Source organism: Artemia franciscana, chromosome 11, assembly GCF_032884065.1.
Source record: "Artemia franciscana chromosome 11, ASM3288406v1, whole genome shotgun sequence".
Classification (NCBI taxonomy): Eukaryota; Metazoa; Arthropoda; class Branchiopoda; order Anostraca; family Artemiidae; genus Artemia; species Artemia franciscana.
The window spans coordinates 1,735,718-1,748,455 of NC_088873.1; the positions used below are offsets into that span (position 1 = coordinate 1,735,718).

The following is a 12,738-nucleotide window of genomic DNA, read 5'->3' on the forward strand; positions in this document are numbered from 1 at the left end:
CGGCATCTGACGTGTGTGCACCTTCATTAAGTAGTATCCCAGTTTGCGCTGTCATTGCGTAACAGTCACGTCTGCACTGACATCACGCCATTTCCAGTAAATCTACCATGTCACATAAGATTAGGTCGCCCCTAATAGATCTATCAAGTCAAGCAAGATTGCATCACATCCCACGTGCGTACCGTCATTACGTAGCACCCTTGTGTGTGTTCCCCTCAGTTACAACCGGGACGTCCCCGCTTGACTAATGGATTCTAACTAACCCTATCATGTAACACCCAAACCCTATTATATAAAAACCAAAGTAAACTTAATGATCTAAGAAGCCCCGAAGTTCAGCTTCCCCATAATTCCAAAGTGAAATTACATCATCCATATAACGACCCCCAAATCCTGTGGCAAATATAGCTTCCTCTCTAGAGTCCGCTTTGCATAAACAAATATCCATCTGTTCCTAACCCAGATGAAGTTAGATCTAGTCTTGTAAATATCCTTTATAACAGCCAAAAAAAGTTAAGCCTCCTACCACTTTCACACCGAAAAATTTGCACTACATAAAAATACACGACATAAAAATACTATCTAATCTCCGAAAAGATCCTTGTATTATAATAACTAAAGCAGACAAAAGCTAGGGTGAACTGCAAATTTCGGTCATAAGTGTTAAGATGATCTAAGAAGCCCCGAAGTTCAGCTTCCCCATAATTCCAAAGTGAAATTACATCATCCATGTAACGACCCCCAAATCCTGTGGCAAATATAGTTTCCTCTCTATAGTCCGCTTTGCATAAACACTATCCATCTGTTTCTAACCCTGATGAAGTTAGATCTGGTCTTGTAAATATCCTTTATAACAGCCAAAAAAAGGTTAAGCCTCCTACCACTTTCACACCGAAAAATTCGCACTACATAAAAATACACGACATAAAAATACTATCTAATCTCCGAAAAGATCCTTGTATTATAATAACTAAAGCAGACAAAAGCTAGGGTGAACTGCAAATTTCGGTCATAAGTGTTAAGATGATCTAAGAAGCCCCGAAGTTCAGCTTCCCCATAATTCCAAAGTGAAATTACATCATCCATGTAACGACCCCCAAATCCTGTGGCAAATATAGTTTCCTCTCTATAGTCCGCTTTGCATAAACACTATCCATCTGTTTCTAACCCTGATGAAATTAGATGTGGTCTTGTAAATATCTCTATTTCGGCCATAAGTGTCAAGATGATCTAAGAAGCCCCGAAGTTCAGCTTCCCCATAATTCGAAAGTGAAATTACGTCATCCATATAACGATCCCAATAGACGTGTTTTGAAAAATAAGAATTTAATGTCCAATTTTCAAGGTTCTCGACATAAATATTTGCCAGTAGCCCGGATAAAGGTGCCCCCATGGGTAACCCATTTTTTGGCTGGTAAAAAGAATCGCGAAATTGAAAATACATAGAAAACTTATTACAAATTTTAACTAGAGTCATTAAAACTTCACAATCAATTCCCGTCGCTGAAACCTCGATTAAGTGGTAATTTTGTTCTATTTTGTTTTTTAATAATTCTTCAGAAATAGTCACATCTATATTTGTATACATGGAAACAATGTCAAAACTACGAACTATTGTGTTTTCTGAAATACTTGTGTTACTAAGTTTTTCAACCAAATCTGCCGAATTACGAATATAGGAATTTTGGGAATACAATAAAAGTTTGAAAGCTGTGCAAAGCCATTTCCCAGTATTGGCAGCGGGGGCTTTAGTACACGCTACGATATGTCTTAAGGGAATACCCTGTTTATGTATTTTTGGTAAACCGTAGAGTTTGGGACAGAAACTACCACGGGGAAAAATTTTATTTTATAATTGTGGGGTGATTTTACCATTTTGTTTTAGCTGCTGTAATTCACTTATAATATTATTAACAAACTGATCAGTAGGATCATGAGTTATTGCTTTGTATGTAATTGTGTCATTTAAAAGCGAAAGAATTTTGTTGTCATAGTCTGTCCTATTCATGACAACAAATGAATTGCTTTTGTCTGCTTTAGTTATTATAATACAAGGATCTTTTCGGAGATTAGATAGTATTTTTATGTCGTGTATTTTTATGTAGTGCAAATTTTTCGGTGTGAAAGTGGTAGGAGGCTTAACCTTTTTTTGGCTGTTATAAAGGATATTTACAAGACCAGATCTAACTTCATCAGGGTTAGAAACAGATGGGTAGTGTTTATGCAAAGCGGACTCTAGAGAGGAAACTATATTTGCCACAGGATTTGGGGGTCGTTATATGGATGATGTAATTTCACTTTGGAATTATGGGGAAGCTGAACTTCAGGGCTTCTTAGATCATCTTAACACTTATGACCGAAATTTGCAGTTCACCCTAGAAGTTGAAATTGAAAATAAACTACCGTTTTTAGATGTGTTAGTTATTCGTAATGCTGATAAACTGGATTTTACTATCTATCGAAAGCCAACACAAAACAATAGATATCTTCAATTTAATTCAAATCACCCCCCCACAAGTTAAAAGAGCAGTTGTAACTTCCCTCATTGATAGTGCCCTGAATATTTGCTCCGATTCGTAAATAAGTGCAGAAATAAACTTTATCAGAGATATTCTTTTTGGTAATGGATACCTCATTCCTTTTGTCAATAACATAATTAACCGTAGAATAAAAAGACATTTCTGTAAATTCGAAGATGATATTTCACAATGTGAGGCTATTGATAAGCCCTCAAATATTGTCTATCTTCCGTAAATCCCAAAAATAACAACAAAATTAAAAAATATTTGCACAAAAAAAATCTGTACGTAGTTTTTACTAATAATTTTAAAATCATTAATTTCTTAAATTCCGGTAAAGATAAGACCCCAGTTACTCGCCAAAGAGGGGTCTATCAAATACCCTGTGATTGTGGAAATTACTATGTCGGCAGGACCCATCAGAATCTAGAAAAACGGTTACAACAGCATAAAAAAGACATAGACAAGGCATTAATTTCAAATAGTTCCAACAACTCATTTGATTCTGCTTTAGGTTGGCATATATTTAATAATCCGTCCCACACGATACTTTTTGAAAAATCATCACTAATCAGTAATGATTTGGGGATAAAACAGGTGGTTCGAGAATCAATCGAAATTAGTCTCAAAATAAATAATAATATTTCTTTGAACAGGGACTTCGGAGAATACTCATTAAATTCTTTATACTCAAATTTAATTAAAAATGACATAACAAAATATTTTACTAAACCGATTTATAATAATATTGAACCAGCTACGAAAAGGCTTTTGAGACAGGCTGCTAAGAATGCAAGGTTGGCTCTGAGAAATTGCATTTAATCACTTTGTTCTCTTTAGTTTGAATGGATTTTATATTCTCACTTTATGCTTTTTGGCAGTCCTGGTTGAACTTCGTTGAAGTAAGGATGCTAGGGCTGTTTTTAAAGTTTTTTAAAAAACATTATTAGTTTTAATTCTCACAATTTAATGTAAGTTTATTTATATATACATATTTTCTCTCTCGTTTTCGTATTGTGCTGAAGACGGCCCTTGGACATAGGGCCGGAATATTCACGGAACTGATTTCCACTGTCTTAAAAAGATTTTTCCCTATTGTTTCTACTTTGTATTTGTTGTTATGGAAAGGCAGTGTGGTCTTCGTCACTATTTGTTACTACTACTGTTACTACGAAAAAAGGCTACTGCTGAGTCTAACGGTATTAAGATGAAACTTCCAGGTAATACTTAGGGGATGTTAAACTAATGAGGAACTAACTATGTCGATGCAGGTTATCAAAAAGACGTATCCTAGGAGCAGCTTAGAGCATTGACTTGAAACTTCTAGCGCATGTTGAGGGGATGTTGAACCAAAAAAAGGTAAGATATAAATACTATTTTTGATATATATAAATACTATTATAAAGATATAAATACTATTACTTCCACTCCTACTGCTAATACTACTGCAATTACTGCTACGATTTCAGCTACTATTGAACTATACCAAAACAGTTTAAGCAAATCCAGCTTGTCAAAATGGCATAGGCGTGATATCCTAGAATCGGAATAGGGTGGGAAGTAGAAAGTTTTAGGGAAAGTTTATGTCACTTTAAAACTAAATCAAAAGGCACTTTTTGTGCGCTGGTTGTCCATAGGGCGTCTCAGCACTATCTCAAAAACGACTGACGGCATTTTAAGTTGAAACTTTCAAGGCTACTATTATTACTACTTCTAATGCAACTATTCAACTTAATCGAACAGGCTTAGTTGAATAGTTGTACTAAAATATAACTGATTCAATGTCTCAGGAACAAAATAGAATATTAGGTTTTATTATTCAGGGATTGTCAAGCTAATGTCACCTAACTCAAATGGTACTATGTGTACCAGATTTTCAAAAGATGGTATATGCGATATTCAAATACCAACTCTCAGAGGTTCCTATTAAAAATTGTGAACTAAGTCAAAATGCACTTTGTGCATCCAAGTTTGTTTTAAAAGATTTACGATATCTATGGAACAGATCAAGGTTTTGAGCTGAAGTTTTCAGGGCATGTTGAGGGGTATGTTTTATTAAAAATTAAATAAAAAAAAACAAGTTTTTTCAACTGAAAGTAAGAAGCGACATTAAAACTTAAAACGAACAGAAATTACTTCGTATATAGTTTGACTCTTTCTCTCAACTCTTCTTTTTAAAACAGTAAAAAACTTTAGCGTAAAGAGCGGGGCGTTGATGAGGAAGCAGCCCCTTTCATATACGAAGTAATTTCTGTTCGTTTTAAGTTTTAATGTCGCTCCTTACTTTCAGTTGAAAAAACTTGTTTTTTTTATTTAATTTCTGAACGCTTTTGAATCAATGCATGTTTTAATTTTGGCTCTCCGCAGAAAAATAATTAAAACGAAATTTGCATTTTTTTTTTTTGGCTAAATGGCTTTCTCATAATTTTGATCGAATGATTTTGAGAAAAAAAAAAAAGCGGATGAGGAAGCCTAGTTGCCCTCCAATTTTTTGGTTAATAAAAAAGGCAACTAGAACTTTTAATTTTTTACGAATCTTTTTATTAGTAAATGATATACGTAACTTATAAACTAGCTTACGTAAAGAATTTTTTATTCTCATGTTTTTATTACACATATGAGAGGGTTCGCCCCCTCGTCAGTACCTCTCTCTTTACACTAAATCTTAAATTTTGGCCCAATTCATTAAGAATGACCCCTGAATCACAAAAGCCGTAGAATAAATAGTTGACATTACTAAAAATACTTTAGCGCAAAGAGCGAGGTATTAGGAGGAGGTGAGCCCCTCATATGGGTAAAAATTTCTGTTCGTTTTAAGTTTTAATGCTGCTCCTTACTTCCACCTGAAAAAAAACTTTTTCCTATTTATATTTTCATTGTTTTTTTTTCAAAATAATGCTAGTAAATCCTGCGCTCCCTTCATGGAAATTTTCTTCCCCCATGACAAATTCCTCGATGGAAAGTTCCCCCAGTATATCCCCCTCTTTTCAACCCCTCCCCCCAACCAAAAAATCCTCCTGAAAACACCTGAACACTTCCCAATAACCATTACTATATGTAAGCACTGGTCAAAGTTTGTAGCTTGTAGCCCCTCCCGCGGGGACTGTGGAGGAGTAAGTCGTCCCCAAAGACATAGTTATAAGGTGTTTTGACTACGCTGAATAAAATGGCTATCTCAGAATTTTGATCCGTTGAATTTGGGAAAATAATTAGCGTGGGAGGGGGCCTAGTGCCCTCCAATTTTTTAAAAAGGGCACTAGAACTTTTCATTTCCGTTATAATGAGCCCTCTTGCAACATTCTAGGACAAATGGGTCGATACGATCACCCCTGGGAAAAAGAAAAAAAAACAAAAAAAAAACAAACAAATAAACACGCATCCGTGATCTGCCTTCTGGCAAAAAATATGAAATTCCACAGTTTTGTAGATAGGAGCTTGAAACTTCTACAGTAGGGTTCTCTGATACGCTGAATCTGATGGTGTAATTTTTGTTAAGATTCAATGACTTTAAGGGGGTGTTCCCCCTATTTTCTAAAATAACACAAATTTTCTCAGGCTCGTAACTTTTGGAGCGTAAGACTAAACTTGATGAAACTTATATATTTAAAATAAGCATTAAAATGCGATTCTTTTGATGTAGCTATTGTTCTCAAAATTCCATTTTTTAGAGTTTTGGTTTCTATTGAGCTTGGTCGCTACTTACTACAGTTCGTTACCACGAACTGTTTGATACAGATATTTGCAACATATCTGGAATGGCTAAAGACATTAAGGTTAAAGTTCCAGGGAGGTGATGATTCATGTTGAACAATCAAAGTGCAGTTATATGTGTGAAGGTTATCAAAAAAGTGTATCAGCAACATTACAGGAACGACTGAGGGTACTAAATTGAACCTTTTAGGGCTACTACAGCAACTGCTAATGCTTCCAAAAGTACTACTAACAGTGCTACAACTACTATTTATGATGCTACTACTTTTACTACTACTGCCAAAGTCATTATTTAAGATTGTGGCTGCTTGCATTTGTGGCTGCTTGCGACTGCTACTCCAACTATTTGTGACCTTAATTACATAAATTTGGGACTGCAACTAGCTACTGCTACTTCTACTACTTTTACTATTGCCACTACTACTTCTACTACTGCTATAACTGCTACTACTGCAACTACTACTACTGCCATTACTAACTACTACTACTACTACTACTACTACTTCTAAAGTACCACTACAACAACTACTTCTACTACTACTATTAAACTAAATCGAAAGTGTTAAAGTGCATCTAGATGTCAAAATGGCATTGACGACATATAATAGGAATGAAAAAGAGTATTAAGTTGAATATTTCAGAAGAAGTTGAGGGGGATATAAAAGTAAACAAATAAATTATGTGTAACCAGATTATCGAAATGGCGTTTTTGCCTTTTCCCAGGAAAAAATCTATGTATTACGTTGACGTATGGTTTGGGGATGTTGAATTCAATCAAAAGACACTATGTGCATCCAGCAGCTTTGTTCATCTGCGATGTCTGCAGATGCATCGCAGTACATCTGCGATGTCAGACATCTGCGATGTCTCAGGAACGGCTAAGGCTATTAAGTTAACACTGTAAAGGCACATGAGTAGGAAATTGAACTAAATCAAAACTTAGCACACTACTTACTAAGCACAGCATACTACTAAAAAATAAACACACAACAAAATAGTAAAGAAAATATATTTAGATGTTTTCACTTTTTATCTTTAGTAAATCCCAAATTATTACAACTTTTTGTATTGAATATGAATACATGTATGAAATTGTATTTCCACATTTATTTGTTTTTTCAGTAATTTTGGTTATGGTGGTGATTTTTTTCTTTCATTTTTACGATATGAGAAGCAAAAAAACATAACTCAAAATAAAGATTGTTTTCATAATTAGTTTCTGTCCATCTTTAGTTTGACTTGGTTATTCATTGTAATTTCTCTTCATTTTTTCTTCTCTTCATTTTCATTCATATCATCTCTTCATTTTCATTCATTTTCTCTTTCATTGTAATTTCTCTTCATTTTGGGGTTTCATTCAGTTACAAACTAAGGCTAAAGTAGGCCCTAGGCAATATTGTAATTCTAGGCCAATTTTTCAGTAATCACACATACTTCGCGTTTGGTAGTTTGGTTTTAAAGCATGTAGTAGGCTATGTAGTTTTATTTAATGATCAGATTACAAGAAAAAAAAGAGAAAAAATGAAACAAATGTACAGAAATTAATTGAAACAGACTATTATATTGAACAAACAAACTATTATATTGAACAGCCTATTTTATTGAAACAAACGATAACACTTAAACAAATTGCTTTTTAGTTCACTTTAAATTCTGCCAACTCGTCAATTAGTTTGCCATAATTAATAGAGTTATCTAATAGCTCTTTTTCTATATAAAGTAACGATAAGCTTTTTGATCTTTGTTGGCCTATTGCGAATCTTCATTTCTTTTTATTCTGGCAATTACTTTTACCAGACTTTACTTTGGACTTTTGCGATTTTTTGCATTTTTTTTTACTTTTGCAATTACTTTACTTTGGTCTTTTGCTGCTTGCATTGCTTATTCGATTATGAGAATAAATTCTCATAATTATGTTTATATTAGGAGACTTATGGTAAATTGTTTTAAGAATTTTAAAATAACTTTCTCCAAGCTTTCACCAGAATGAGAAAATATAAGTAGAAATCCCAAAAATCTTTTATACCACTTGGATGAACATGATGAATAGTGACAATCAATTAATCTACGTGAGATTTATCAGGTGTTGAATCAATAATTAAGAGAGTAAATTTGGTTTCATTAATTTCGTTCCCTTCTGTGAGTTGCAAACCTTTCGATATTATAGAAATAAATCGATTCATTTATGTAGACGATAAATAGTTTATAATACCGGTTCCGCAGTTTGGCCATTTTTTTCAGCGTAATCGAAAAATCTCATAACCATGTCTTTGGGGATAACTTATTCCCCCACAGTCCCCGTGGGAGGGGCTACAAGTTACAAACTTTGACCAGTGCATACATATAATAATGGGTATTAGGAAGTGTACAGACGTTTTCAAGGGGATTTTTGGGGTGAGGGTTGGTTGAGTAGAGTTGGGAGAATACGTTGGGGGAACTTTCCATTGAGGAATTTGTCACGGGGGAAGAAAATTTTCATGAAGGGAGCGCAGGATTTTCTAGCATTATTAAAAAAAAAACGAAAAAATAAATATGAAAAAAATTTCAACTGGAAGTAAGTAGCTACATTAAAGCTTAAAACGAACAGAAATTATTACGCTTATGACGGGCTCACCTCCTCTTAATAAATCACTGTTTACGCTAAAGTATTTTTAGTAATTTCAACTATTTATTCTACGGCTTTTATGATTCAGGGGTCATTCTTAACGAATTAGGACAAAATTTAAGCTTTAGTGTAAAGAGCGAGGTACTGACGAGGGGGTTAACCCCCTCATATATATAATAAAAACATGAGAATACAAAAGTACGTTACGTAAACTAATTTATAAGTTACGTATCCCTTTTACTAATAAAAACATTTGTAAAAAATTAAAAGTTCTAGTTGCCTTTTTAAGAAACCAAAAAATCGGAGGGCAACTAGGCTTCCCCCCCTCCCGCTCCTTTTTTCTCAAAATCATTCGATCAAAACAATGAGAAACCCACTTAGCCAAAAAAATAAATATGATAATTTCGTTTTAGTTATTCCTCTGCGGAGAGCCAAAATCAAAACATGCATTGATTCGAGAACGTTCAGAAATTAAATAAGAAAAAAAGTTTTTTTAACTGAAAGTAAGGAGCGACATTAAAACTTAAAACGAACAGAAATTACTTCGTATATGAAAGGGGCTACTTCCTTATCAACGCCCCGCTCTTTACACTGCAGATTTTTAATGTTTTAAAAAGTTGAGTTAAGATAAAGAGTCAAACTTTAGGGTAAAGAGTGGGGCGTTGATGAGGTTGTCCGTTGATGAGATTGTCCCTAAGTGAAATGAAATGAAAAAATAAACTTTCTTCAACTGAAAGTAACTAACAACACAAAAACTTAAAACGTGCAAAATCTATTACGCATTAAGTGGGATCTTCCCCATTTGCAATAGCTCGCTCTTCATGCTAAAGTTTTTGTGTACTTTGAAAAAAGCTTCATATTGTTCTAATTAACCGACCTTTGTTTTTCAGGAGTTTTTCTGAATGTATTGGGACAAAAATTAAAACTTTAGCTTAAAGAGTGAGGAATTGAGGAGAGGACAGGCCCCACTTAATGCGTAATAATTTCTGTTCATTTTAAAAATTAATACTGTTTCTTACCATTAGTTGAAAAAAATGATTTTTTAAGTTTAATTTTTGATCTTTTTTTTAATAATGCCTGAAAATCTGGCTCCCTCTCCATGGAAAGATTCTCTAGACAATTCATTCCCGGTGAAAATTACCCCAAACAATTACCATGAACATTTCCATATGTAAAATTGAGTTGGCAAACAGAAAGTAAGAGTAATAAAAAGAACTTCGTATAGGAATTCTGGCAAATTCCCCCGTTGTAAAATTTTCCCTGAAAAGCTATATCCTGGAAAATTCCCTTCCTATGGAAAATTCTGTCCATGACAAATCCTCCCAGCAAAAAATTCACCCTCCCCAAACCCAGAAAATATATGCATACTTCTCAATATCAGGTACTATATGTAAACAACTGGCTAATTTCATAGCCCACAAACCTTTCCCAAAGGGCTATGGGGGGCATGTTATCTCTAAAGACAAATTATTAAACCCTACAACTAAGCTGAACAATATGGCTATTTAAAAATTTTGATTGAACGCGTTTGGGGAAAAGGGATGTGGGAGGGGGGCTAGCTACTCTCCAATATATTTGGTCGCTTAAAATGGCACGCACAATTTACGTTTCAATGAGCCGTCTGCCTATATTCTAAGTCCATTGGTTCGATACGGTCACCCCTGGGAGAAAAAAACACAAACAAATAAACATGCCTCCGTGATCTTTCTTTTGGCAAAATATGCAAAATTCCACATTTTTGAAGATGGGGGTTTTAAAACTCTAAACTGGGGGTTCTCTGATACACTGAAAACGATGGTGTAGTTTCATTCAGATGTTTCCTTTTTTTTCGAAAATCCGGCAAATTTTCTCAGGTTCGTGGCATTTGATGGGTAAAAATAAACTTGATGAATTCGGAATATTTGGAACCAGCATAAGCTGATTCTTTCGATATATCTATTGACATCAAAGTTCCATTCTGTAGAGTTTCCGTTACTATTGAGCCGCATCATTCTTTATTTAAAATTTTTCACCACAAGCTGTTTTATTATGGCAAAGTACAAAATTGTTTACAAATCTTTTAGTTTCATCATTACTTCGATCCTACATGCATATTTTCCTCTTTTGCTTCATCTTCACAAACGGAATTGCTTGGTTTTTCCTACTGTTTTTTTTTGGCAAAATTAATTTGAAAACTTTTTCCACCTGCAAGGACGTAATACATTGTATAAAATATGTTGTGCTCAGACGATATTTTTCATTAGTCTAAAGTATGCCTAGAGGACGACCCAAAAAGAGATATCAAGGTAATGACCTTTTGAGCTTCCTTCTCGTGATAATAAGTAAAATTTGAATAACAAAACTTAAATGTAACGAGGGGGATATAAAGATTTTAGAAATGCCTAGGTGGGACGTGGCTCAAGGAACCACTCGTCAAGCCCAGTTCAAATTCTCCACTTTCTTAATTCTCCATCTTTTACTTTGTACGACAGGTTTTAAAAGAAATAATAACTTAGTTCTGACCACCATCATCTTTTGATACAAGACTTATAAAAATTGTCTTGGAAGGGGACCTAAATATTTCACATTAGGCTTGTCAGTCCAGACTCTTTGCCAGGAGTCTATTGCGAGTGAAATTTCTAATGATGCATATTTGATTAGTGGCTTTTATGTTTACGTTTGTCATCTTCCGCCATTTCAATGGTAGAGACGAATGGTCTTTTCTAACGGAGCATGATAAATGTTTTCCCAGCTAGAATAGTGACAATGGCCTAAAAGTTCAACTTAGGCTAGTGTCCAAAATCCTGTGAAACATTGTCTTTTTCTCAAGTGAAAATGATCTTGAAAATGAGAATTCGATGTGGGGATGTCTCAACATGACAATATTTTTTCAGGGGAAGGATGACGCTGTCATAGATAGGATTTTTAAGGGTGGACATAAATGAAAATGAGAAACATATAACAGTGGAAACTAGCGTTAGTGTCGAAAGGAAAATTTATATGGGCCATCTAGCGTTAGATGAATTTGTTCCGGTTTTAACCCTACCATAAACTCCTGCAGAGTTGTTTTTAAGGTAAATTAAAATGTAGGGAAGGGCGGAGAAAGCAAAGTTCTGCTGTCGGTAGACCTACCAGCATTCCTATGCATTTTGGAGTCAACAGTCACTCTTTACTTTCAATTCTTTATTAGGAACTATTTGATGAGTTTTCCTGTTAAATTCTAGGGAGGCTGCCAAAATATATCTCAGCTGCGAAAGTTCAAAAATTCGCTTTAGGGCATCATTTTCACGGTTCTCCAGGGGAGTTCTTGAAATTTATCATTTTATACGATATTCACTGTTGACGCTGAAAGGGGGCCAGGAGGCAATCCTTACCCCAGGTAAATAAGAAGACATTAAACAAATGTATAGATACTGGAACATGATATTTATTCCCAATTAAATGTTGGTGGAATCAAAGCTGCTGATAGTACTCGTCTCCTCCTCCTCCACGTGAATTGTTTTTTCGGTCATTTTTCCACGGCGAAGAAACTAAATATAATGTGTCTTTATTCATAAAATGTGGTGCCAGGTACTTTTGAGTTTCTGATTTGCTGTTGGAATTTTATATCGCTCCACCACGAAGTCTTAAATGACTGTTAAGTCTATTTTCATGGAGTCGACAGAGAAACTATTTATGAAAACGTTCCCAGGAAGATCAATCCAAATCAAGGTGCAATGTCGGCCAAAGCTGTTCTTCAAGTACTTTGTCCCAGGTGTATCAACGTTAAGATAGTCGGATCTTGCTATGTGCATTTGTGTATGTTTTGTTGGCTGGATTATGGGGGGAACAATACTCAAAAGCTCTTGGAAGGAGGGAACGTATGTACTTAGAAAAAACAGCCCTCGATACTAGATCAAACATTACTAGAAAAGAGTCAAGGGT

At 34.7% G+C, this 12,738-nt stretch overlaps 1 protein-coding gene and 1 long non-coding RNA gene across 6 annotated transcripts in view; one reads left to right on the top strand and one right to left on the bottom strand.

Moving 5' to 3' along the window:
* LOC136032672 (uncharacterized) overlaps positions 1-12,738 on the bottom strand; it is a 64,554-nt gene that overhangs the window by 37,914 nt on the left and 13,902 nt on the right. The window lies entirely within an intron of this gene.
* Positions 1-12,738, top strand: part of LOC136032671 (protein SSUH2 homolog) — a 285,984-nt gene that overhangs the window by 37,661 nt on the left and 235,585 nt on the right. The window contains exon 1 of one of the 5 annotated variants that reach the window (XM_065712964.1): positions 3,419-3,490. The exons of the other annotated variants lie outside the window; for them this stretch is intronic. The gene's annotated coding sequence lies outside the window, so the exon portion shown is untranslated. Of the gene's footprint in view, positions 1-3,418; positions 3,491-12,738 lie in introns of those variants that run through there. 5 annotated transcript variants of the gene reach the window in all.